Raw genomic sequence first — 26,972 nt, 5'->3', positions numbered from 1 at the left:
TTCTCTCATTTTGGGGCCTGATGGGATTCTTCTGTCATTGTATCCTTAACTTTGCCATACAGCCAAACTTCTGTACCAGGCAGCCAGAGAGACCCCCACAGGGCCTTTCACCCACTGGCCATCATCTGCCACCATTTCTCTCTACTGCTAAATACCCTTCTAACAGCCTCTGCTCTTGCTCTTCCAGACCCCAAGAGACCTTACCCACCTTTGTACAGATGAGAGGTTAGGAGTGGCCTAACATAACAGGTTGGTTTCTAATAGGGCTGTTGCCTTTTGTCCAAACTGCTGGACCTCACTGTCTGTGGATGGCAGCCATACTTGTGAGTTCTGGCAGCAGCAGCTGAACTCACCCCGGAGGCTCTCAAGATCACCCTGTCCAGGTCAATCATGGTATATTCCACCCACTGCCCACCCCCCTCTCTCCCTCTCCCTCTCCCTTGGTCCTTCATAAAACCATGTCTTTTATTTACTATTTCTAGAAAACCCCCAAATTAGCTTCCTTTTGTACCTCCTCTCACTCTTGCTCAGATTCTGTGGAGGCCTTATGTTCCCCTAGGCCTGATCTTCTAGTCCAGCTACTTACAAATTTCTAACTTACCCTGTTTATTGATGGAAATTCCCTTATAGACAAATCGGGAAAGCGACAGGCAGCGTATGCAGTGGTCACTTCCACTAAACAGTTGAAGCGACCCACCTGCCAATGGGAACCTCTTCACAAAAGGCCAATTAATTGCCTTGACTATAGCACTCCAGAGAGTCAAACACCAGTGGTCTAACATTTATACTGACTCTAAGAATGCTTTCTTAATAGCCCATACCCATTCTGCACTCTGGAAGGAAAGGGGCTTCCTTACTACCAAGGGCACTCCCATACTTAATGGGCCCCTTATAGCCAATCTTTTGGAGGCCCTCCAGCTTCACCGTTGGAGATACAATTCCTCCAAGGACCCAGTGGCCTTAGGCAAAGTCAAAGCTGACTCAGTGGCCCAAGGGCTGGCCTCCAGCTCCCCAGACTCCACAGAACATATTTTGTTCTTGATTTCCTCCTATCAGCCCTGTTACCAACCAGTAGAGAGGGACAAGCTCATAAGAAAAAAAATCCACAAAAAAGGAAGAATGGTTCTATTTAAATAATTGCCTCAGTCTTCCTCAACACAAGGCATTGTCAATCATTTCAGAAATCCGCCAGACCTTACATATAAGCCCCCAAACTTTTTTCTCTTTCTTAGAGCCCCTCTTTGACCCATCCATCTCGGAGATTGTATTTCACAGGTTCACTCCTCCTGCCAGATGGGTGCCAAGGCCAATTCACAGGGGGCTCTCCATATAAGTCAGTCTCTGCATCTGCTTCATGGACATCAACTGGGCAAAGATTGGCAGGTTGATTTCACCTATATACCTACTTATAAAAATCTCTGTTATCTCTTAACACTTGTTGACACTTTTACAGGGTGGATAGAAGTGTTTCTGCTCTCCAGGGAAACAGCAGATGTGGTGACTCAGGTACTCCTGGACCACATCACTCCTCAGGTTTGGTGTCCCGTGGACCATCCAGACAGACAATGGATCAGCCTTCACTTCCAGCGTCATAGAGCTCATATCAGAAGCTATTAACATCTCCTGGAAACTCCACAATCCCTACTGCCCACAATCCTCAGAAAAGGTGGAGAGGACCAATAGACTCATTAAACAACAGCTAATCATGCTCTCCATTGAACACAGATTATCTTGACACTCACTTCTCCCCATTGCCCTTACTAATCCCAGGCCACCCCATGTTCTCCTATGGGTCTAAGCCCTTTCAAGCTCCTTTTTGGCAGGCCCTTCCTCCTTAATCACCACCAACCAGCCCAAACTCCTCCACTGGCAGGATACCTACCCTACCTTTCCTTTCTGCCTTCTCCATTCACATGCTGACAGGTATCTCCCGGCCCCCCCCCCCAACCAATGGACCCAAATGCCCCTAAACCTGCCCCACTCTCCCAGGGGACAGAGTACTCCTCAAACAGCTAGTCTCTAGGTCTCTTGAACCTTGATTTACAGGATCTCACACAGTAATCCTCACCACCCCTTTGGCTGCCAAGCTTCTGGGACACCCATGCTGGTACCATCTCTCCAGGTTCAAGTGGACACCTATTCAAGACACTTGGTCTGTCCAGCAGTTAGGACCCAGGAGCACTGACATCCATTAAACTTGAGCTTTTTTATTGGTGCAAAGATTTATTGGGCCAAAAAAAACTTTACATCTCTGTGATGTTTTTCATAAACCTATCACATCTACTTTCATGCTATGAATATAAAAATTATATCTATTTTGAGGTTTCTACAGTTTTGACATCAATATTTTACATCCATCTAGAATTTATTTTGGTATTAATGGAATTTTCAGATGATTCTTTCCATAATAGCTAACTTCTAAGTTTATGACATCTTATATTTATGTTTATTATTTGAACTATAAGGTTTATATTTGCTTCTGTACCATCTATATATAATATTTGAAATAAGTCACAATATTTGAAACACTGAATTTACTATGCTTCCCCGGGCCTTATTGCATTTTTTATTGCCTTACTTCTTTGAGACAAAATTACTTGATGAGTTCCTTTATCATTCTGTTGGGTTAAGTGTGTTATGTTCTCATTTCAAAGCTTTGTTTTCAGAATGCATTTATAAGGATATCCACTATTATTAGTGTACCTAGTAGCAAAAAGTGTCGTAGTTTAAAAATATCTCAAACCTTTTTTCAAAAATTAAAATATATTATGTGTTTGTATACAAAAATTTGATTTTATGTATGAAAGAACCTTGTATTAAAAGACATTTCATTCTGTATTCATTGTTTACTAATAAAACAATAACTGTGTTAAACAATATTGAATCCTGAAACAGGCAAATACTCTGAGACCATATTTAATATGAAAGGTACACTTCATAATGTTCTTATTCATTAATGTGGAAAGCTTATTCACATTTAAGAAACATTATTTGAAATTATTTATTATTATAATTGACATTGCTAAGGGTATCATTATAAAATCACAATATTAGTAAAACTTATGTAGTTCAATGCAGAGAAACAAATATAATAACCCACACCAAAATGTAGAATTTTTTTTCTGAAGGCAATGTCCTATAACTTAATATATTTTTTAAAATTCACTAGTTGGCTATTTGAGAAGGGCATTTCCATTATCTTTTTTTTGGATTATCTAGCTCTCTGGTTTTAAATTTAAAGTCTAAAAAAAAAACCCATTTGATTTTAATAACTTTTATGTGTAGTGCTCCATTGAGTCAGACTCTAGCACATAGAACTAGTTTTCCATAAGGTGATTTCTAGTAAATCCCTGTGTGTAAAAGCAAGATAAATACACATCACTGAGTTTGTTATTGCAATTAAATTATTGAATTTTTACATTTGAATATGTTTTGAACATTGAAAAGCATGAAGAGACTGTTTTCTCATGTTGGTCATGGACACTTTTCTGACACTTAATAATTTGAAATAAGCCTTCCAATATGTTTAAATGTCTAACAATATAAAAATTCTACATTGTTAATTTTGGAAAGACAAATTCAAAAATTCACATCTGCTAATACTAACCTCAATAAACTCTACCACAGAATCTCTAACTGATGACTAAATTCATACTTACTATAGTTTAATTACCATTTTTCCGTTAAGTTTTTGACCTACATTATTTTTAAAATTCATTTATTTTTGTTAGAAAAATGCATTAATTTTTTCCTACTGGATCTCCTTGCTTGTGATTGTCCATGGGCACAATCAAACAATAGTCTTATGTTTTCTAAGAGAGAAATCCTTATTCTAAATAGATTGTATTACAGAGAACCTAACTTCTTTTCCGCATTAAATATTATTAGTCTAAATCTTAAATATAAATTTATTAAAAAATGCTTTATTTGGTCAAGCACTACTATATAAACAACTTGTTGGGTTCAGAGTAATTCTTAAACATAATTATCTTTTTTTTTTCAATGACTGTCGTCTAGAATAGACTCATTTATATGCTTTAACATTTTGTACTGAGTTGGTAGAATTGTTTGGGAAAGATTAGAAAGGGAAGACTTCTTGGAGCAGATGTGCTACTAGGAAGAATTCTGATGTTTACAAAGCCTTCAGTTATATCTATTTATCTTCGCACGCTTCTTGGTTGTTGAGCAACATGTGAGTTCTAAGCTGTTCCTTCAAGCCAGTTTCAGGAACTCCAACCTCTGAGAGTGTTAGCCAAATTAAATATTTTCTTCTATGTGTTGCCATGGTATGGTGATTTACCGCAACAATAGAAAAGTAACTGAGATGGTAGACATGAGGAGACAGTGTAAACTTCCAAAATGACAGTCAATACCCCATACTTTTAGAAACCTATACAGAGCTTTCAATGTAATCAGCACTTTGGAAGAAAGCAGACTATAATATTCTTCAGTCTATTACTATAATAATCTAAGGAAGATAATAAATTTCTGAGCAAAATTTTAGTAGATTTCAGCCCATGGTCGCTTTTCCTGTTGGGACTACAATGGCACAATCCATCATTGTAGAAGTGTATAGTAGTGGAGTTCTTGTCACCACAGGTTTCTGGGAAGGAAAAAAAAAACAGACAATAAGAAGTTAGAGATATCAATATATTTTACAAGAAAATGCTCTCATTCCTAACTTCCTTATACTCTTCTTCACTTCATAAAGGTTCCACAGTAATATAGACTAGACGGCAAGCATACAACATATGAGTTATTAATAGCATTCAGTGCAAACTATGACACAGAATTGTCTTTACTTCTATAATTAGTACAGTGTCCCAAGAATGGATACATGAGTGTGTGTATAAATTCCAGACATTATGATATGGAAAAAAGCAAGAAAGGTGGATTTTGGCCAAAGCAGAGCTATAATACAAATACTGAAATGTTTTTTCTTTCTTTCTTTCTTTCTTTCTTTCTTTCTTTCTTTCTTTCTTTCTCCATCTTTTTGACCATCTTTTCTCATTTTACATACCAATCACAGTTCCCACTTCCTCTCCTCATCTTGGTCTCTCCACCTTTCCTCAATACCATCTCCATCTTCTCCTCAGAGAGGGTAAGACTTCCTATGGGGAGTCAAAAAATAAAGCACATTGATTTGAGGTAGGACCATGTCTCTCTCCACTATATCCAGGATGAACAAGGTATCCTTCTAAAAGAGAATATGTTCCAATCAGCCAGTACAAGCAGTAGGGATAAACTGTTAATTGACCTTAGAGGAACTGTGAAGTGCAGATTGTGGCTGCACAGAGCAGACCAAGGGCAGCTCCCTAAGACACAGACAGAAACTACAACAATCTGTCCAAAAGAAGATTCCTGAGACATAGACACTGACTGCAAGGATTGGACCAGAAGGCAAAGACAAGTTGTTATTTAAACTGATGAAAATATTACATAGAGAGCTGGGATTGATGGAACATGCCTTCAATAGCAACATTATAGAGACAGAAGTTTTGGCAGAGGTTTCTGTCCAACCCAGTCCCTTAGTCATTCAGTGCCAAAGAAACACACAAAGGCCTACATTAATTATAAATTGGTTAGCCTATTAGCTCAGTCTTTCTTATTAACTAACTCTTACATCATACATTAACCCAATATTCTTGTCTGTGTTAGCCATGTGACTTGGTACCTTTAATCAGTGAGGCATTCTCATCTTGCTTATTTTACCTCTGAATGACAACTGCACACTGAGCCTTTCCTCTTTCCAAAATCCTCCTGTTTTGGTCATCCCATCTACACTTCCTGCCTGGCTCCTGGTCAATCAGCATTTTTTTAAACCAAAGAGGTAACAAATCTTTACAGGGTACAAGATAATTGTCCCACAGCACAGAAGGAAGCTTATCTCTTTGAGTTGGATTTCAGTATATTCTACATACTTATTTTCATGCCTGTCAATTGATGTATTTTGAGAGCATGTAATTATGATGAAATTGTGCCAACACATATTCTATTTAAATTTGTCAATGAGTAGTAATATAATTTAAAGATGAAGAAAGAAAACATTTAATTTTAGAACCAGCATTTTTGTTGGGCAGGGACAAAATCAGTCTTCAGAAAGACTGATATTGTAATTGATATTACAGATATTGAAAATCATTAAGCTATGTATCATATTTGTTACAACGATTACAGGATAGGGTTGGCCTCAGTGCATATGCCTTTCAGTAAGAGTGCCACGTTTCTTTATCACCACCTCACCTCCCCATATTCCCCTCTTTTTCTTTTCCTTTTTCCTTCTTCTCTTCATTCAGAAATATTTACAATCTCAAATACAAAAATTCAGGATATAATAACAACAACATCAACATATGCTAGTTTAAAAGGCAAAACTAGTCTTGCTTTCACAATTAACCAAATTCATATTTTATCTTTTTATCATTGGTTTTCTTGTTGTAATACACTGTGATGAGACATTGAGGAACTTCTGAGTAAATACAACTATTATCTTAGTGCTCTAACAAGACACAAAAGTTATAAAGAAATAGTTATTTTTATTATGCTGATAAATGTTTGAGAAAACTGTGTTTCACTTAAATCTTAAAATAATAGGTATATAAAGTGTAAATACTTATTAACTAATAAATATTTGCTTCCTATTCTATATTTTTATTAAGAACTATTTCTGTATACTTGGACAAATAAGTGCCTGGTAAGGCATAACTGGAGATAATAGCATGAGCATTCATACACTACCTTCTACAGGGCTATCATTTCCTGAACATAGCAACAAAACTTGTATAAAAGAAGCAATGAGACCATTTTCTAAGAGTTATAACTTGGTTGACTGCATTCAGAATTTTTTCTGAATTATTTTGATTGAACAACCTGACTTTAACTTACTCCTAATAGCATCTAAATTGTTTTATTTATGTAGTATAGATTTCTTCTGGAAAAGGACCCACTGAACTCAACATGAGTTTCTAATTTCAAAATTTACAAATACTTCTTTTCATGGAGAAATCTGTTATATTGAAAGTACAAGTAAAAAGAAGTAGCATGGAATTACAAAATTGCCAAATCTACTGTGATAATTCAATATTTGGTGTCCATCAAGGGAAGTAATTTGATAACTGAGGCTATCCTAATATTGTCCTTCAGAACCTTTATGACACATGTAAATAAACTGTGCTTAAGTACCCAGTATGGGTTTTTTCTAGTACTCCCTGTGTTTAACACTAATTACATTGTGCCCAGTTTTTATTCACCTAAATAAAATGCAAACTCTAATTTTTCAGTTTGTGGAGAGAAACCAATAGCCTTGATGATAGCATGAGTTGTTTGGGGGTTCACATAGGACACCTTTGGCCAAGAACTCAATTACATGTAACCCCTTCCTAGAACTGTAGGTTTTATTTTGTGATGAAAGATGTCCAGTTGAGAGTCTGCTTTATTTTGCAATTTAATTTAGGTTGCATTCATATATGTATATATTTTAGAAAGCATACACTGTATTAAGCTTCCTTACAGTCCTATAATGCCTCTTAGTCTTATCTATCCTTCCTGTGTTCTTTCTCTTACCCCTTTTCCTCCTTCCTTTATTTGAATTTCTCTTTTTTTTTCTCATTTCAGTCCCCCACACATCCATCTATAGCTATTTATATCCATTTCCTAATGTGATATAACACTCCCCTTTAGTCCCTTATTGTACATCTAATGTGTATTTCTATTTTTTTATTTTTTTTCCTTTCTCATGGTTTATTTTTTTTTATATTTAAAAATTTCCATCTCCTTCCCTCCTCCTCCCCCTCCCTCCGCTCCTCCTCCCCCTTCCCGCCCCTCCTTCTCCCCCTTCCCTCCCCTTCCCTACACCTATACCTCCCCTCCCTCCCTCTCAAGGCCAAGGAGCCATCAGGGTTCCCCACTCTATGCTAAGTCCAAGGTCCTCCCAACTCCCCCCAGGTCCAGGAAGGTGATCGACCAAGCTGAGAAGGCTCCCACAGAGCCCGTCCATGCAGAAGAATCAGAGCCCAGCGCCAATGTCCTTTGCTTCTCAGTCAGCCCCCGCTGTTGGCCACATTCAGAGAGACGGGTTTGGTCGCATGATCCATCAGTCCCATTCCAACTGGAGTTGGTGATCTCCCTTTAGTTCTGTCCCACGGTCTCCATGAGTGAACGCACCCCTCACGTTCCTGACTTTCTCCCTCATGTTCTCGCTCCTTCTGCTCCTCATCAGGACCTTGGGAGCTCAGTCCAGTGCTCCAATGTGGGGCTCAGTCACCTTCCCCATGTGTCGCCAGCTGGAGGTTCCCTCACGGTCCTGACTTTCTTTCTCATGTTCTCCCTCCTTCTGCTCCTCATCAGGACTTTGGGAGCTCAGTCCGGTGCTCCAATGTGGGGCTCTATCATTTTCTTCATCTATGGTCAGGTGGAGGTTCTATGGTGATATGCAAGAAATTCATCAGTATGGCTACAGGAACTGGCCTTTTCAGGCTCCCTCTCCTCAGCTGCCCAAGGAACTAACTGGGGGCGTCTCCCTGGAAACCTGGGAACCCCTCTAGGGTCAAGTCTCTTGACAACCCTCAGGTAGCTCCTTAAATTAAGATATATGCTTCCCTGCTCCCATATCCACCCTTCCTATATCCCAAACACCCCATTCCTCCGAGCTCCCCCCATTCTCCCCTTCACATTTTTCTCTCCCCATCTTCCCTTGGCCCAGTCTCGCCCAATCCTCAAGAAACAACCTAGATGCCCTTCAGTAGAAGAATGGATGAAGAAACTGTGGAATATATACATGCTAGAATACTACTCAGCGGTAAAAAACAATGACATCTTGAATTTTGCAGGCAAATGGATGGAAATAGAAAACACTATTCTGAGTGAGGTAACCCAGACCCATAAAGATGAACATGGGATGTACTCACTCATATTCGGTTTCTAGCCATAATTAAAGGACATCGAGCCTATAAATTTGGGATCCTTGGGAAGATAATAAGAAGGTGAACTCCCAAAAAAAGATATAGTAATCCTCCTGGATATTGGAAGTAGACACGATCGCCAGGCAAAATTGGGAACTTGAGGGTTGGGCGAGACTGGGCCAAGGGAAGATGGGGAGAGAAAAGTGTGAAGGGGAGAACGGGGGGAGCTCAGAGGAATGGGATGCTTGGGATATAGGAAGGGTGGATATGGGAGCAGGGAAGCATATATCTTAATTTAAGGAGCTACCTGAGGGTTGTCAAGAGACTTGACCCTAGAGGGGTTCCCAGGTTTCCAGGGAGACGCCCCCAGTTAGTTCCTTGGGCAGCTGAGGAGAGGGAGCCTGAAAAGGCCAGTTCCTATAGCCATACTGATGAATTTCTTGCATATCACCATAGAACCTCCACCTGACGATAGATGAAGAAAATGACAGAGCCCCACATTGGAGCACCGGACTGAGCTCCCAAGGTCCTGATGAGGAGCAGAAGGAGAGAGAACATGAGAAAGAAAGTCAGGACCGTGAGGGAACCTCCAGCTGGCGACAGATGGGGAAGGTGACTGAGCCCCACATTGGAGCACTGGACTGAGCTCCCAAGGTCCTGATGAGGAGCAAAAGGAGCGAGAACATGAGGGAGAAAGTCAGGAACGAGAGGGGTGCGTTCACTCATGGAGACGGTGGGACAGAACTAATGGGAGATCACCAACTCCAGTTGGAATGGGACTGATGGATCATGCGACCATACCTGTCTCTCTGAATGTGGCCAACAGCGGGGGCTGACTGAGAAGCAAAGGACAATGGCTCTGGGCTCTGATTGTTCTTCATGGATGGGCTCTGTGGGAGCCTTCTCAGCTTGGTCGATCACCTTCCTGGACCTGGGGGGAGTTGGGAGGACCTTGGACTTAGCATAGAGTGGGGAACCCTGATGGCTCCTTGGCCTTGAGAGGGAGGGAGGGGAGGTATGGGTGGAGGGGAGGGGAGGGAAGGGGCGAGAAGGAGGGGAGGGAAGGGGGAGGAGGAGGGAAGGGAGGGGAGAGGCGGAGGGAAGGAGATGGAAATTTTTAAATATAAAAAAAATAAAGAAAAAAAAAAGAAATAAGAAGTTCAGGATACCTTAGCACCCTTCTTCATAAAGGAATGAGTCTTCTCTGGATTCCAATGAGGATTTATATGCTATGTATTGGCCCCTCTCATATTTTTTAGTTTTCTGTTTCCTCCACCAGCCTTGGCTAATTTAACTCATCCCACAGTCTTAGATCTCTATGAGGCCTGTCTTTTCCATGGCACCCTAGATTCTATGGACAGGAGCTGAAATAAATATCATTCCCTTAATAGAGCTAAGATAGCTTAGAAAATTACTGAAATATGCTTCAGCAATACTAAAGAAAATAAAAGGATATAAAGAACTATAATACTCTTAACGGAATGTTGTAAGTGTATGTAATGCAATTCCCTCTTATTAAACTGAATTTTAATTGCAATTCAACTGGACTCTTTCAGCCTTGTAAGCATTGAGCAGCATTCCCTATTTTCCTACATTGGTAAGAAAATTATGTCCTTAGAGGTATCCAAAATTTCTGGCTTTTAAAATACTTTCACCTCCTCTTCTACATGGTCTGTGACCCTTGAGAGAAAGGCTGTGATAAACACATCCCACTTAAGCTGAGTGCCTCAAAGTCTATCTACACATTTTGTCCAGTTGCTGGTTTCTGTTTTGATTCCTATCTATTGTACAAAAAATATTCTCTGATAAGGGGTGAGTGAGGCACTGGTCTATATGTATAGCAGCATGCCTTTAGAAGTCTTTTTTTAAATGTTTCTTTAGAAGAATAATAATAGGATTTTTTCTTGGCACACGGCCTATCAGATTCTTTGACATTTTTAGCAGTGTCAGGTATAGATTCCATCTTGTGGAATGAGCCTTAAATCCAGTCAAAATGATGTTGGCTACCCCTACGAATTTTGTACCCTTTTCACATCAGTATGTTTTGCAGGCAGGTAACTGTTGTAGGTTTCAGGCTTTGTAGCTGGGTGACACTGATGATTATCTTTCTCTTTAGGTAACTGCGAGTACCTTACAGTACCAGGAAAGCTATTCATTTCCGGTATATCTTTATTTGGTCATTATCTCGAGTTCTTCATGTTTGATGACATGACATAAGTTAATGTTGCTTTCAGCAATAGCACCTTCCTCTCATGCTTTGAAAAGCAACCAATAGCCCTGGTAATATCCTGAATGTTCTCTGTGACCCCTTTGACCAATGTCTTATCAAGAGGTAACCTATTCCTGACACTGGAGATGTAACCTGTTTTTGACAGATATCTGGTTGGGGCATTGTATCCCCCATTATATGGTGACTCCACTCAAATTCTTTACAAATGTTTATTTATTTTAGGAGCTTTTATAGTAGTAGGTTCCCATATGGTTTTCAAAAGGACTTTAGTTTTTCAGTGTTAGACATCTCTCCTCATATTCCTTCTTTTACACTGCTTTCCCATTCCACTCTCTATTTGATCCTTCTATTCATATCAGGACAGATGTATATATGAATGCAAAGACCATGGCACCATGCAGAAGACATGTACATGTTCAGGCCAATTGTGGGTCTACCACTGTGAAGGGAGCATAGATCAAAATATCTCACCCTTAACCTACATGTAACTTTTTGCTCCTGGCAAAAGGAAAATAAATTTTCTTCACTGAAGTTCCACCAGGGTATATCAACCATACTCAGGACTATCTCCAAGTGGAGTAATAATTGGCCAACATAATCCAAACTCTGTGTGTGGGGGGGAAGGGGAGAATCAAAACAAACACAAAATCTGCTTTTGTTTGTTTTGATTTTCCTTTATTGTTCACTTTTGTTGTTGCTTCTTAGACAAAAAAAATATAAAGTAAGGTGAGCTGGTTGGTGGAGAAGATAGAGGAGAACTTCAAGGAGGGGAAAAGATACTTCAATATATGAAACCTTCCAAATAAAAATAAAAGTAAATGAGTTTTGTAATAAAAAATAAAATTTAATCTTTAAATACTTATTTTAAAGAATTGTTTTTATATGTTTTATGTATTTTTGTCAATGCCTTAAAATACATGGGTTGAGTTTTGCAGCTGATAAACTGGAAGCAGAAAAACAATGAAAACACTCAAAACACACTCACCCTTATCCAACAAGATTAAGATTTGACTATAAGGAGGGCAAAGAGCATGAAACAGTTACAGAGAAGAAAATGAATCTATTATACTTAATGAGACTGGACATTAAAGAGATTATTGCTCATATTCATACATAGGTGTCCAGAATTATTTTCTGATTCTAAATGACCTAAAATAAACTTGTCGGTTTGCAGAGGCGTACATAGATGCACTCTTCTACTTTTTCACATAGTAAAAGTTCCTGCCAATCAAAAGAAAAGTATCAAGTTAAAGGTTTTTAATGCTATATAATTTCCTATGACCTGTAAAACATATTTTTCATTGTAGCTATTTCAACAAAGTGTAGCAAAGTATATTTTCCTAAAGGAGTTTTTGTCAAGGCCTTGCTTTATTAGGACTTTATTCACAAAGAAGTCTTGGAAAATGTTCACCAGCAATCATTACCTCGTTCAACACAGACTTGGTCCCTGACTTTTATCCAAACCTGTGGACTAAGCTAATTGATGGATTTGCTCTATCAAGACCCATTTATCCTGTTTGCATAAATAATTAGTCCCCCAACCAATCTGCAATTCTTTCTCATCCAGTCAATAGAGTGCTAAGGTTCTTCCTATGTTGTTAACTTTCACTTTTCAGACCATAAATACATTAAACAGAACTATTTTTTCCAGATTCTACAGTGCATTTAACGCTAATTTTGGCTCCTGGAAGATTTCAAGCAGTATGTGAAGGTATTTCTTGCTGTCAGTGTTACACCCTGGTTGCAGAAGGCATTACTAGACTCAGAAACAGAGTTACTGCTGAACATCTAGAAACACTCACAGGACAGTCTTACTCAAGTCAGAACATCAGACGTGTCAATCTGATAATCCTCACTTAAAATTTAAAATTTTCTTCAAAACAGTCACATTGCACTCATCGGTTCCACCCATATGTTTGCCTTGTCCTTTGTGAAGTTAGTAGCTTAATTTAGACCACATGTAGGAATGGGACTTAAAGGCATTTGTGTAGTAAAACCAGGAGTGGCTGCGTTCTGGTGCCAGCCCTAGACATTGTAGCAGTGAGCAAGCAGCGAGTACTAAATCAACGAAGCAGGATGCACATGGGCTCACAGAGACTGAAGAGCCAAGCATGGGGCCTGCATGGGTCTGCACACCATCCTCTGCATATATGTTATGGTCTGAGCTTGGTGTATTTGTGAGACTCCTAACAATGGGAACATCTATGACTCCCTTTTCAGCCCTTGAGACTCTTTTCCTGCTATTGGGCTGCATTGTTCAGCCTCACTATAAGATAGCTTTTTCCTTGTCTTATCCTTTTTTGTCTCTCCTAGAGGCCTGCTCTTTGCTGACAGAGGGGTAGTGGACCCGGGGAAGAGGGGAAGTGTGTGTGAGCAGGCAGAAGTGAAAGGAGTAAAAGCTACTGTGGTTGAAATGTATTGTATGAGACAAGAATCTATTTTCAATACACAAATACACACACACACAGAGACAGAGAGAGAGAGAGAGAGAGAGAGAGAGAGAGAGAGAGAGAGAGAGAGAGAGAGAGAGGAGAGAGGGAGGGAGAGGGAGGGAGGGGAGGGAGGGAAGAGAATCTAAGGAGTTCTAATGTTTCATTGGTAAAATATCTGCTTTGGAGATCAAATCTCATGTTCTGGCCTCTCCTATTTCCTTGAATATAAAAAAGATATTAAAATACTATATAAGATTATTAATGTGAACAGCATTGGTTCTTTATTAGTATTATGAACACATTAATTGTCATATCCCATCACACATACTCTTTCCTCATCTGCTGTATTTGCTTTAATAACGAATTTATTGCTGTTAAATTTCTCTGTATTAGTTTTTTTTAAATACACTCTCAATACAATCACAAACACTTCCTAATGGAGTTTTGCTGTAGAGTAGTTTCACTTATATTTTAAGTAGGTTTTTCTTGATACATCTCAAAAACAATATTCGTATATGACATACATCATTCATTAGTTACTTCAGCCTATGTTTTTACAACAATTACATGGCAATAAAAGGGTATAGTAGGGGTTGGAGAGATGGGCTCACTGGTTAATAGCACTGAGTTTTCTTCCAAGGTCCTGAGTTCAATTCCCAGCCATCACGTGGTGACTTACAACCATCTATAATGAGATCTGGAAGCTCTCTTCTGGATGTAGGCACACATGCAGGCATAATACTGTATACATAATAAAATAAATAAATCTTTTTAAAAAAGAAAATAAAAGGGTATAGTATTTGATTTATGGTTAAATATAATGTGCATCATTGAACTATTATGAAATCAAAATAATTAACATAGTTAATTGTCATAAAAAACCCCATAATTAAGATTTTTTCAATATAGAAATAGATAAACGGCTTTGGAAGTTTTGAAACAGCATCAAGGCTTAAGCTGTATTTAAGAAAAACATCTAAGTTGTATTTTTTGCTTGTTTTTTTTTTTTTTTCGAGACAGAGTTCCAAGTTGTATTTTTAAAAGAGCAGTAGGGTAGCCTGTTTAGTTGTGTCAGGTAACACATATCAAAATCCCACAGGCACAAGACACAGATAAGGACAACACCCAAAGCAGAAGCTGTGAAAAAATAGGTGAAAATTTTCAGATTTTTTCAAAGTAATGATTTTGGTCCTGTCAGCTTTCCAACTCTGATAATAAAGATGTTAAAACTGTTTCTGTTTTCTTTTAGTTTTTATTTATTAGCCTGGAATTAAATTCATGGTTTAAGATGATTTAAAATGAAAAAATAATTAGTCTACTACTGTAAATTTACTGTAAAAGAAAAACAAAAATTGCAAAAATCAAAAGGTGTATTTTCCAGTATTTGAATTACTCACCAATACAAACATATGGTCATCTCTGCTTCAAGCATCCTACAAGGCTCTCTCTTTTTATGTCAAAATTGCAAACACTTTGTCTAATTACTAAATTTACAAAATTCATTGTATTATTAGCAAGATAAATGGTAATTTTATCTAGATACCAAATGTGTCTGATAGATCAGATTATTGTAGTTTTAGATTTTTCAACTTCACGCTTGTTAAAATGTGATCTAGTGTTTTATTAATTTTGTATGAGCACTGAAAATACCAGGTGCCAGATATGGGCAGAAAGATAACACAGGTTATCTGGTCTTCGTGATTGTTGTTGGACAGTTGTATAATCTTTTCTACTTCTCTACTCTTCTATTAAGGATTACTGGACAGAGTCCAGGCAAGTATGCTTCTTGAGAGCTTCAGTTGCTTACTGGAAATAACCACACAGATGTATTTACTAGAAGGCCACTACTTCCAATGATTTGGGAGAGTCCTGGGATAGTAAACTTGTTCTGTTATCTCATCCAATTTGTCATTTTTCTAAGTTATTCTGATTTATTTCACAAGCTTTTATTAAGCAATCCATTGAAATAATCTAGATTTCCATTAATAGATTATTTTTTTCATTCTGGAAAATTTCCATGGATACTGTCTTTTGGCTCTGCAAAAGCACATGCAAAGAAATAAAGTTTTCTCATGATCTTAGTCCTAAAACATAACCAGGAATAAATCATTTCTTAGTACCTGACTCACCCAGAAATAATGGTTTGTACCTATTATTATTTTTTTTTTTTTTGGTTTTTTTGAGACAGGGTTTCTCTGCAGGTTTTTTTTAGAGCCTGTCCTGGAGCTAGCTCTTGTAGACCAGGCTGGCCTCGAACTCACAGAGATCCACCTGCCTCTGCCTCCCAAGTGCTGGGATTAAAGGCGTGCATCACCACCGCCCAGCTGTTTGTACCTATTTTTACCAAAAGGCAGGAAGGATATGTGTTAATAAAGTGAAGTGATTTGGAACCAGATATTGTTTATGGAACATAGCTCCTTATTTTGAGTGGCAGTGGAAAAATTATTTCATGCTGATTGGTACACAGAGTTAGTGGACTGTGACATGTGCTACGGTCTGGGAGGTGTCAAGTTCTGCCATATTCCCAGTTTGGGGAAAAGGAATCAATGTTTCATGTGGATAATTGGAAGTTCAGTTTATCTAGGAGACATGCAGTTAATAGAGATGGAAAATTTTGACAAAACTCACACAGAAAAGAATTCAAAGGCTCTAATAAAGTACTCTCATCATTTTTTATATAATTATTTATAACTGTTTATTATATACAAATGCTTTAAAAATCATAGCTCTAAACTATTTGTATGAATGAATTATAAACCAAAACTGTATGCATAAACTTTTATTAACATTCTATATCTTATAAATTATTAGTGATTTAGTAACTAATATAAAATGTTTATTGGAATCTACAATACTCAGAGAATGCAGCATGTTGTCTTTGGTAACATGAAAACTAACAGATGAAAGCTATTAATATTTTAACCTCTACTTTATCACTAAAATTTGCTGAAGATGATGTGTGAATATGGTAATATAACAGAAGCAGCTGCAGAAGGCATGCTTGCAGATCACACTGGAAGGCTCACATGTTCCACCAACTCACAATTCCAAGTCGACCTCTTAGGTGGTTTTACATAAAAAGGAAATCCTAATCATTAATATGCTGGCAGTATCAGAATAACTCTATGGAGATTCAAATTATGCCATTTCAAAGACCATATCACCCTGGGTCTCAAATACAAAATTAATTAATACTCAACATTCATTGTTTATAAATACAACTTGTAGAATCACATTGCTTTTGGAAATTCATGATGTAAATTCAGATGATTCATGTGTGAAGGTTCAATTGTTCATTTTGTGGTACTTATGTTAAAGTAAAATGGGATATCATAGTAAAGATTATTTACATAAATTCTGAAACTTAAATTTAACAAGTATATATTTAACCACAGAATTTATGATAAACATAGATTAGCAAATGAGTTGCTTTAAATTTGTGATTAGTTGTGGCTGTAGAGGTGGCTCAGTAACTAGATTACTTGTTGTTCTTACATGAGACCTCTGTTCAGTGAAGAGAATCCATATAACTGGTAATGGCTGTCTACAATTCCAATTCCAGAGGATTCAATGTCCTCTTCTGGCCTCTATGAATATTACATTCATGTGGTAAGCAGACCTTCATGTAGATGAAACACTAATATAGAAAGAGAGAAAAGGAGCCGGGAGGTGGTGGCGCACGCCTTTAATCCCAGCACTCGGGAGGCAGAGGCAGGCGGATCTCTGTGAGTTCGAGGCCAGCCTGGTCTACAAGAGCTAGTTCCAGGACAGGCTCCAAAGCCACAGAGAAACTCTGTCTCGAAAAACCAAAAAAAAAAAAAAAAAAGAGAGAGAGAGAGAAAGAGAAAAGGAAATAAAGAAGCAAAGAAAGAAAGAAAGAAAGAAAGAAAGAAAGAAAGAAAGAAAGAAAGAAAGAAGTAGGGTGAGTGACTTCCTGACCCCTCGGCAGCAGCCTGGGAGACAGAGCACAGCCACGCCCTGACCCCCTACACTTTCTAGTCTTCCAGCTGGGGCTAATCTCCCTGGCTACTGCCTCCATCTTCCGACCCCACCCAGCTTGCACCCAGAAAAACTGTCCCTTCTTCCTCCCCTCTTTGGGTTCATAACATCTCCAGCTCAGCCTGATTAGGGCGCTGGGACTGTATAGGGAATGCAACCAGCAGGCAGGAGTTTCTTTGTTTCAATAGTCTGCCTGCAGCAAGGTAGACCCTCTCCAGAACTCCCTGGCCAGCAAAGACACTGGATACTAGTACCAGAAGACTCATCTGGGAGCAAAGACACTGGATATTAGTACCAGAAGACCCATCTGGGAGCAAAGACACTGGATCTTAATACCAGAAGACACATCTGGGAGGCATCCCTCTGTTGGGAGCAGTGAGACTCCAGATCCTGAATTTCTTGTAATCCCCTGATCTGAGTGCCTACAGCTGTTCTGAGCAAGAGACCTTCAGGAGTTCCTGATGGGAGGAGAGTGGTTTCTGGTGGGCTTGGCTGGGGCATGGCTATCTCTATATAATCTGCCCCTGAACACAATAAAGGGGGCATTCTTGGGAATTCAAGGATGACCCGTGTCATTGTCAATCTGTCTGTATGTGTTTGTGTATTTTATCCTCCTGCCCCTTGCCCGAATCTCATGAACTGGGTTCAAGCACACCGAGCACAGACACAGGGGCACGGTGTGTGGCAAATGGAGGTCTCCACCGAGATATCGGCATCCCCTCAGCTACCAGGGAATCCCTGATTCAGTGCTGTGGAGTCCCATCTGGATGGCCTTTCCAAGTGTATTCTAGTGTCTTGACCCTGTACCAAGGCCACCTACCCAGAGGGGAGAGAGGCTACCCTCCAGGCAGGTCTGAGAAGCCCAGCAAGGGAGTGCAGGCTCCTTCAGATTGTGCTGCAAGGAATAGCTCCTGCTCTGGCACTGAGGAGATCAACCCAGATTCAGTCAGAGCAAGGATTGGATCAAGTCACGAAGTCTCTCCTAGCTCCATTTGAAGGAAGAGATGGGCAGGTGCCAATGCAAGAACTCCTCCCAACAACCCAAAAGGCAAACATGACATCACCAGAATCTAGGCATCCCGAAACAACAAGAACTGAACACCCTACTCCAGAAGGAATAGAAGAAATCGACCTTAAACAGTACTTTATGAAAATAATAGAGGACCTTAAACAGGAGGTAAAAAACTGCCATAAAGAAATGGAGAGGACAAACAAAAAGGTAGACGAAATAAATAAATCCCTCAAAGATACCCAAGAAAAACAAAACAAAAAAAAGCAATCAAACAGGTAAGGGAAACAGTACAGGACCTGAAAAATGAAATGGAGGTAATGAAGAAAACACAATCCGAGGGAAGACTGGAAATGGGAATTCCAAGTAAATGAACAGAAACTACAGAGAAAAGTATTACCAACAGAATACAAGAGATGGAAGAAAGAATCTCAGACTCTGAAGATACTATAGAGGAAATAAACTTACAGATTAAAGAACAAAACAAATCCAACAAATTCTTAACACAAAACATCCAGCAAATCTGGGGACACCATGAAAAGACCAAACCTAAGAATAATGTGGGGTAGAAGAAGGAGAAGAACTACAACTCAAAGGCCCAGAAAATATATTAAACAAAACTTATAGAAGAAAATTTCCCTAACCTAAAGAAGAATATTCCTATGAAGGTACAAGAAGCCTACAGAACACCAAATAGACTGGATCAAAGTAAGCATCCCCCATGCCATATAATAATCAAAACACAAAACATACAGAATAAAGAACAGATATTAAGAGCTGCAAAGGAAAAAGGTCAAGTAACATATAAAGGGAAACCTATCAGAATTACACCTGAATTCTCAATGGAAACCATGAAAGCCAGAAGAGCTTGGATAGATGTGCTACAGACACTAAGGAAACATGGATGCAAGCCTAGACTACTATACCCAGCAAAGCTTGCATTCACCATCGATGGCGAAAACAAGATATTCCAGGGCAAAAACAGATTTAAACAATACGTAGCCACAAATCCAGCCTTGCAGAAAGTAATAGAAGGAAAATCAGAAACCAAGGAGTCCATCAATGCCCACAATAACTCAGACATCTAGCAACCCTTCACCAGCACAACTACAAGAAGGGAAACACACAAACTCTACTACAAAAAAAAAATGACCGGAGTTAAAGACCACTGGTCATTAATATCACTTAAGATCAACGGACTCAATTCACCAATAAAAAGGCACAAGCTAAGAGATTGAATACGAAAAGAGGATCCAACATTCTGCTGTTTACAAGAAACACACTTCAACCACAAAGACAGACATCTACTCAGAGTAAAGGGTTGGGAAAAGATATATCAAGCAAATGGACCCTAAGAAACAAGCGGGTGTGGCCATACTAATTTCTAACAAAGTTGACTTCAAACTAAAATCAATCAGAAGAGATGAAAAGGGACATTTTATACTCATAATAGGAAAAATACTTCTGAATGAAGTCTCAAACCTGAATATCTATGCCTCTAATATAAAAGCACCCACTTATGTAAAAGAAACATTACTAGAACTCAAGGCAGCCATCAAACCACACACAATAATAGTAGGAGACTTCTACACTACTCTCTCACCAATGGACAGGTAAATCAGAAGAAAACCTAACAGAGAGTTAAAAGACTTAATGGAGGTAATGAACCAAATGGACTTTAACAGAATCTATAGAACATTCTACCCAAATAGGAAAGAATATACCTTCTTCTCTGCTGCTCATGGAACCTTTTTGAAAATTGACCATATACTCAGTAAAAAAAGCAAACTTCCACAGTTACAAAAAAAATTAGTAACCACCTGTGTCTTATCAGATCACCATGGATTAAAATTAGAATTAAAAACAATGCTACCCCCCAGAAAGCCTACAAACTCATGGAAACTGAACAGTCAACTACTGAACCACAGCTGGGTCAAGGAAAGAAAATAAAGAACGAAATTAAAGTCTTCCTTGAATTTAATGAAAACAAAGACACAACATACTCAAACCTATGGGACACAATGAAAGCAGTGCTAAGAGGAAAGTTCATAGCACTAAGTGCCCACTTAAAATAATGGAGAAAGCAATCATTGTAGACTTAACAGCTCACCTCAAAGCTCTAGAAAAGAAAGAAGCAGACTGACCTAGGAGGAGTAGACAACTGGAAATAATCAAACTGAGGGCAGAATCAACAAATAGAAAAAGAGAAAACAATCCAAAGAATCAATGAAATGAAAAGCTGGTTCTTGGAGAAAATCAACAAGATTGACAAACCCCTATCCAAACTAATCAAACAGCAGAGAGAGAACATGCAAATTAATAAGATCAGAATTGAAAAGGGGGACATAACCACAGACACAGAGGAAATTCAGAGAATCATTAGATCTTACTACAAAAGCCTGTATGCCACAAAATTGGAAAATGTAAAAGAAATGGACATTTTTTTAGATAAGTACCACATACCAAAGTTAAACCAGGACCAGGTAAACGCTCTAAATAGTCCTGTTAGTCGCCAAGAATTAGAAGCTGTTATCAAAACCCTCCCTACCAAAAAGAGCCCAGGACCAGATGGTTTCAATGTGGAATTCTCCCAGAACTTCCAAGAAGACCTAATACCTATACTCCTTAAGGTATTTCATAATATAGAAACAGAAGAGTCATTGCCAATTCCTTTTATGAAGCTACAGTTTACCCTGATACCCAAACAACACAAAGACTCAACCAAGAAAGAGAATTACAGGCAATCTCACTCATGAACCGTTGGCACAAAAATTTCTCAATAAAATACTGGCAAACTGAATCCAAGAACACATAAGAAAAACTATCCACTACGATCAAGTAGGCTTCATCCCAGAGATGCAGGGCTGGTTCAACATACGAAAAATCTATCAATGTAATCATCATATAAATAACTGAAGTAAAAAACCATATGATCATCTCATTAGATGCTGAAAAAGCATTTGACAACTTCAACACCCCTTTATGATAAAGGTCTTGGAGAGATTAGGGATACAAGGGTCATTCCTAAATATAATAAAAGCTATTTACAGCAAGCTGACAGCTAACATCAAATTAAACGGAGAGAAACTCAAGGCCATCACACTAAATTCAGGAACACGACAAGGCTGTCCACTCTCTCCTTATCTCTTCAATATAGTGCTTGAAGTTCTAGAAAATAGCAGTAAGACAACATAAGGGATCAAGGGGATTCTACTTGGAAAGGAAGAAGTTAAAACTTTTGTTATTTGCAGATGATGTGATAGTGTATATGAGCGACCCCAAAAACTCCACCAAAGAACTCCTACAGCTGATAAACTCCTTCAGTAACATGGCAGGATACAGGATCAACTCCAAAAATTTATTTGCCCCTCCTATACACAAAGAATAGGAATGCAGAGAGGGAAATCAGAGAAGTATCACCTTTCACGATAGTCACAAATAGCATAAAATATCTTGGGGTAACTCTAACCAAGGAAGTGAAGGAATTATTTGACAAGAACTTTAAGTCTTTGAAGAAAGAAATTGAAGAGGATACCAGAAAATGGAAGGATCTCCCTTGCTTCTTGGATTGGGAGGATCAACATAGTAAAAATGGCAATTCTAATACAAGCAATCTATAGATTCAATGCAATCCCCATAAAGGTCCCAACAAAATTCTTTACCAGATCTTGAGAGGAAAATAATCAACTTTATATTCAAAAAACAAAAAAACCCAGGATAGCCAAAATAATCTTATACAATAAGGAACTTCTGGAGGCGTTACCATCCCTGACTTCAAACTCTATTACAGAGCTACAGTATTGCAAACAGCTTGGTATTGGCATAAAAACAGAGAAGCCAACCAATGGAACTCGAATCTGAAGACAAGGATCTTAATCCACAAACCTATGAACACCTGATTTTTGTTAAAGGAGCCAAAAGTACACAAAGGCAGGAAAAATAGCATCTTCAACAAATGGTGCTGGCATAACTGGATGTCAAACCTGTAGAAGAATGAAAGTAGATCCATACATATCACCATGCACAAAACTCAAGTCCAAATGGATTAAGACCTCAATATTTAATCTGAACACATTGAGCTTGATAGAGGAGAAAGTGGAAGTACTCTACAACATTTGGGCACAGGAGATCACTTCCTATGTATAGCCCCCAGCAGCACAGACATTAAAGCAACATGAATAAATGGACCTCCTGAAGCTGAGCAGCTTCTGTAAAGCAAAGGACACTGTCACTAAGACAAAAAGGCAGCCTACTGACTGGGAAAAGATCTTCACCAACCCTTCTACTGATAAGGTCTGATTCTCTAAAATATATAAAGAACTCAAGAGAATAAACTTTAACATGCTAATTAACCCAATTAAAAAATGGGGCTCTGAACTGAACAGCGAATTCTCAATAGAAGAAGTTCAAATGGCCAGAAGCACTTAAGGTCATGCTCAACCTCCTTAAGCTATCAGGGAAATGCAAATCAAAACAACTTTGAGGTACCATCCTACACCTGTCAGATTGGCTAAAATCAAAACACCAATGATAGCCTTTGCTGGAGAGGTTGTGGGGTATGGGGTACACTCATCCATTTCTGGTGGGAATGCACACCCTGTGCAACCACTTTGGAAAGCAGTGTGGTGGTTTCTCAGGAAATTATGGATCAATTCTACCTTAGGACCCAGCAATACCACTCTTGGAATTACCCAATGATGCCCAATTCATACTATAAAGCATTTTTTCAACTATGTTCATAGCAGGCATTATTTGTAATAGCCAGAACCTGGAAACAACCTAGATGCCCTTCAGTGGAAGGAATCGATGAAGAAAGTGTGGAATATATACATATTAGAGTACTACTCAGCGATAAAAAACAATGCACATCTTGAATTTTGCATGCAAATGGATTGAAATAGAAAACACTATTCTAAGTGAGGTAACCCAGACCCAAAAGATGAACATTGGGATTGTACTCACTCATAATGGTTTCTAGCCATCACTAAAGGACATTGAGCCTGTAATTTGTGATCCTTGAGAAGATAAGAAGAACCTTCACCTGGCAATGGATGGAGATAGAGCCAGAGCCCCACATTGGAGCACTGGACTGAGCTCCCAAGCCTTGATGAGGAGCAGAAAGAGGGAGAACATTAGAAAGAAGTCAGTACCGTGAGGGGTGTGTTCACCCACAGAGATGGTGGGACAGAACTAAGGGGAGATCACCAAGACAACTTGGAATGGGACTGATGGAACATGCAACCAAAACCGGACTCTCTGAATGTGGCTGACGGTGAAGGCTGACTGAGAAACCAAGGACAATGGTGATGGGCTTGGACTCCTATGGCATGGATGGGCTCTGTGTGAGCCCTTGTCAGTTTGGTTGAGCACCTTCCTGGACCTGGGGGGAGTGGGAGGGAACTTGGACTTAACATAGGGTAGGGACCCTGTTGGCTCTTTGGCCTGCAGAGGTAGGGAGTGGGGGTATGGGTGGAAGGAAGGGGAGGGAATGGGGAAGAGAAAGGGAGGAGATGGAAATTTTTAAATATATTAAATAAAAAAGAAAGAAGTAAGGAAGTAAGAAAGAATAAGGAAAGAAAGAAATTTTTTTTAAAGTCACCATGAACCAAAATAGGTTTTTGTGGAGAAAATTTTAAGTATTTTGATAACTAGAGTTAGAAAAAAACTGACACGAGGATTTATAATCAAAGTAAAATTCTCTGGGTGCATATTGTCAGTGAGACAAAAAAGTATTTTAGTTGTCAAGAGAAACCTTTGTAAACCATCCTAAAATGTTGTATAATAACACTAGATTTTAAATATTTTACTCACAATTTACTTATTTCTTTCTCAAAAATTAATTAGTTTTTTTTTCAAGACAGAGTTTCTCTGCAGTTTTTTGTTTTTGGTCTCAAGAGTTTATTTCAAAAGATACAGACACAAGTTACCAATTACAATCACAGAGTTACAATATTTTTTATTTTTATTTTAAAATTAAAAAATTCTACTCCTCCCCTCCTCCCACTTCCCTCCCCTCTCCTCCACCCACACCCCCACTCCACTCCCTCTCCAGGCCAGAGAGCAGTCAGGGTTCCCTACATTAAGGGAAATCCTAGGCTCCCCCAATTCTCCCCAGGTTCAGGAAGGTGAGCATCCAAACTGACAAGGCTCTTACAGAGCCCGTCCATGCAGTAGAATCAAAGGCCCAGCGCCATGTCCTTGGCTTCTCAGTCAGCCTCCACCATCACCCACATTTCAAGGAGTCCGGTTTGATCACATGCTCAATCAGTCCCATTCCAGCTGGCCTTTGTGATTTCCCCAATTAGATCTGTCCCACCATCTCAGTGAGTGAATGCACCCTCGTGGTCTGACTTTCTTGCTCATGTTCTACCTCCTTCTACTCCTCATTAGGACCTTGGGAGTCAGTCCAGTGCTCCAGTGAGGGTCTCTGTCTCTATCTCCATCCATCACCAAATGAAGGTTCTATGGTGATATGCAAGATAATCATTAGTGTGGCTATAGGACAAGGCCAGTTCAGGCACCCTTTCCTCTGCTGCCTAAGGAACAAGCTGGGGACATCTCTTGAACACTTGGGAACCCTTCTAGAGTCAAGTCTCTTGCCAACCCCTAAAATGGCTCCCTTAATTAAGATATATACTTCCCTGCTCCCATATTCCCCCTTCATCCATCCCCAACTATCCCATTCCCTCAAGCTCTCCCCATCCTCTCTTTCTCCCTTCTATCCCCCCCAATCTCCCCTTATCTCCACCTCACCCCCACCCCTTGTCTGACTTCTGATCACAGAGATCTTCCTGCCTCTGCCTCTCAAGTGCAGGGATTAGAGGTGTGTGCCCACCATTGCTTGGCTAATTAGAAACTTTTAAAAAGTTTTACAGAAAGGAACACAAATTTGTTCACAATGCGGAACTTTTATTATAATATAGCTATAAGAATTTATTGCTAAGCAAGGAAAGATATTGAAATTAAGTCTGGAAACATAAGGTTTAATTTTAAATAAACTCAGTAGCAAATCAATCACTTAACTAGAAAAAAATATATTTTTAAAATTTTGCAAATGTGTTTTAGAATAACCTAGGTTGTTGAAAAGTAGTTTCCAACTAAGAGCATATTTTAACTATTTTGTTCTTTGATAACTTTTTACATGTATACAATGAAGTTCCATTCTTCCAACCTCTATTCCTATCTCATACCCACACCTTCTCCCACAAGAATTCTATTTTCACAACAAATCCCCTCCCTACTATAAATTCTCCCATCATACTCACATAGAAACCTTGCTTAAATTCTATGGGACATTGGCAGAATAGCTTCCAATACATCTTAATAGTTCCTGTGATCTGTGGTTATTAGTAATCACTTTTATGCAGGGTGTACACATAAAAAGATCAAGTGTGAGCCAGGAGGGTGTGGCCACTGCCCTTTAATCCCAGCACTCGGGAGGCAGAGGCAGGCGGATCTCTGAGTTTGAGACAAGCCTGGTCTAAAGAGCTAGTTCCAAGACAGGCTCTAGAACTACAGGGAAACCCTGTCTCAAAAAACCAAAAAAAAAAAAAAAGATCAAGTGAGACAAAAGAAATACAACATATACACTTTTAGCAGTAAAATAGAATAAGGAATGTTAATTTTGGAGCCCAGTCTTGTGTTCAATAGATGAGAAGTTTAAAGAAGGGCCTGTTACAAAATAAGATAAAAAGATTGTTTCCCTCAGTGCAAGGCCCCAGTCAGTTAATATTATACATGTGAAGAAAGAAAAGACCTAAATCATTTTCTACTTGTAGAGCAAAACAAAGAAAAAATTAAAAAAAAAACAAACTGAAAATACAGTTCAAAGAGGTTTCCAGACTGCATCCCAAGTAGGCGGTCAGACTTTGCAGTGTCATCCACATTTTCTGTGTTTAGAGTAATAAGGACTCATGAGTAATGGGGTTGCAAAATGGTGTGTGGCAAGAAAGGCCCTGAATTAAGGACCCAAAAGTCTATGCATGAAGCAATGAAAGTAAAGCCTGTAATGCATTAGAGAACATGTGATGTTGGAGATGCCAGAGCCATGAGACATCTGCCAAGGAAAGCTGCAGACAAAAAATGAAACCCATAACAAAAGAGAGAAAGGGTGCAACATCTAAGCTTTTAAACATGAGACATGAGATTCAGTATTGGAATTGCCCTGGCCAGGTTTTGGTCTCATTCTGGTGAGTATTCTTTCATATGTGCCCATTCTTTTCATTGGAACGGAAATGTTGTTCTGTAGCACTGTATGCTGGAACAGTGTAATTTTGTTTTGGATTTTACAGACTAACAATCACGGGAATTGTCTTGAGACTGGAGAGATGGTTCAGAGGTTATGAGCACTAGTAGCTCTTCCAGAGGTCCTGAGTTCAATTTCTAGCAACCACATGGTGCTC

The sequence above is a fragment of the Arvicola amphibius genome, chromosome 2 (assembly GCF_903992535.2).
Source record: "Arvicola amphibius chromosome 2, mArvAmp1.2, whole genome shotgun sequence".
NCBI classification, from domain to species: Eukaryota; Metazoa; Chordata; class Mammalia; order Rodentia; family Cricetidae; genus Arvicola; species Arvicola amphibius.
Note: the sequence above shows the minus strand (reverse complement) of the source record.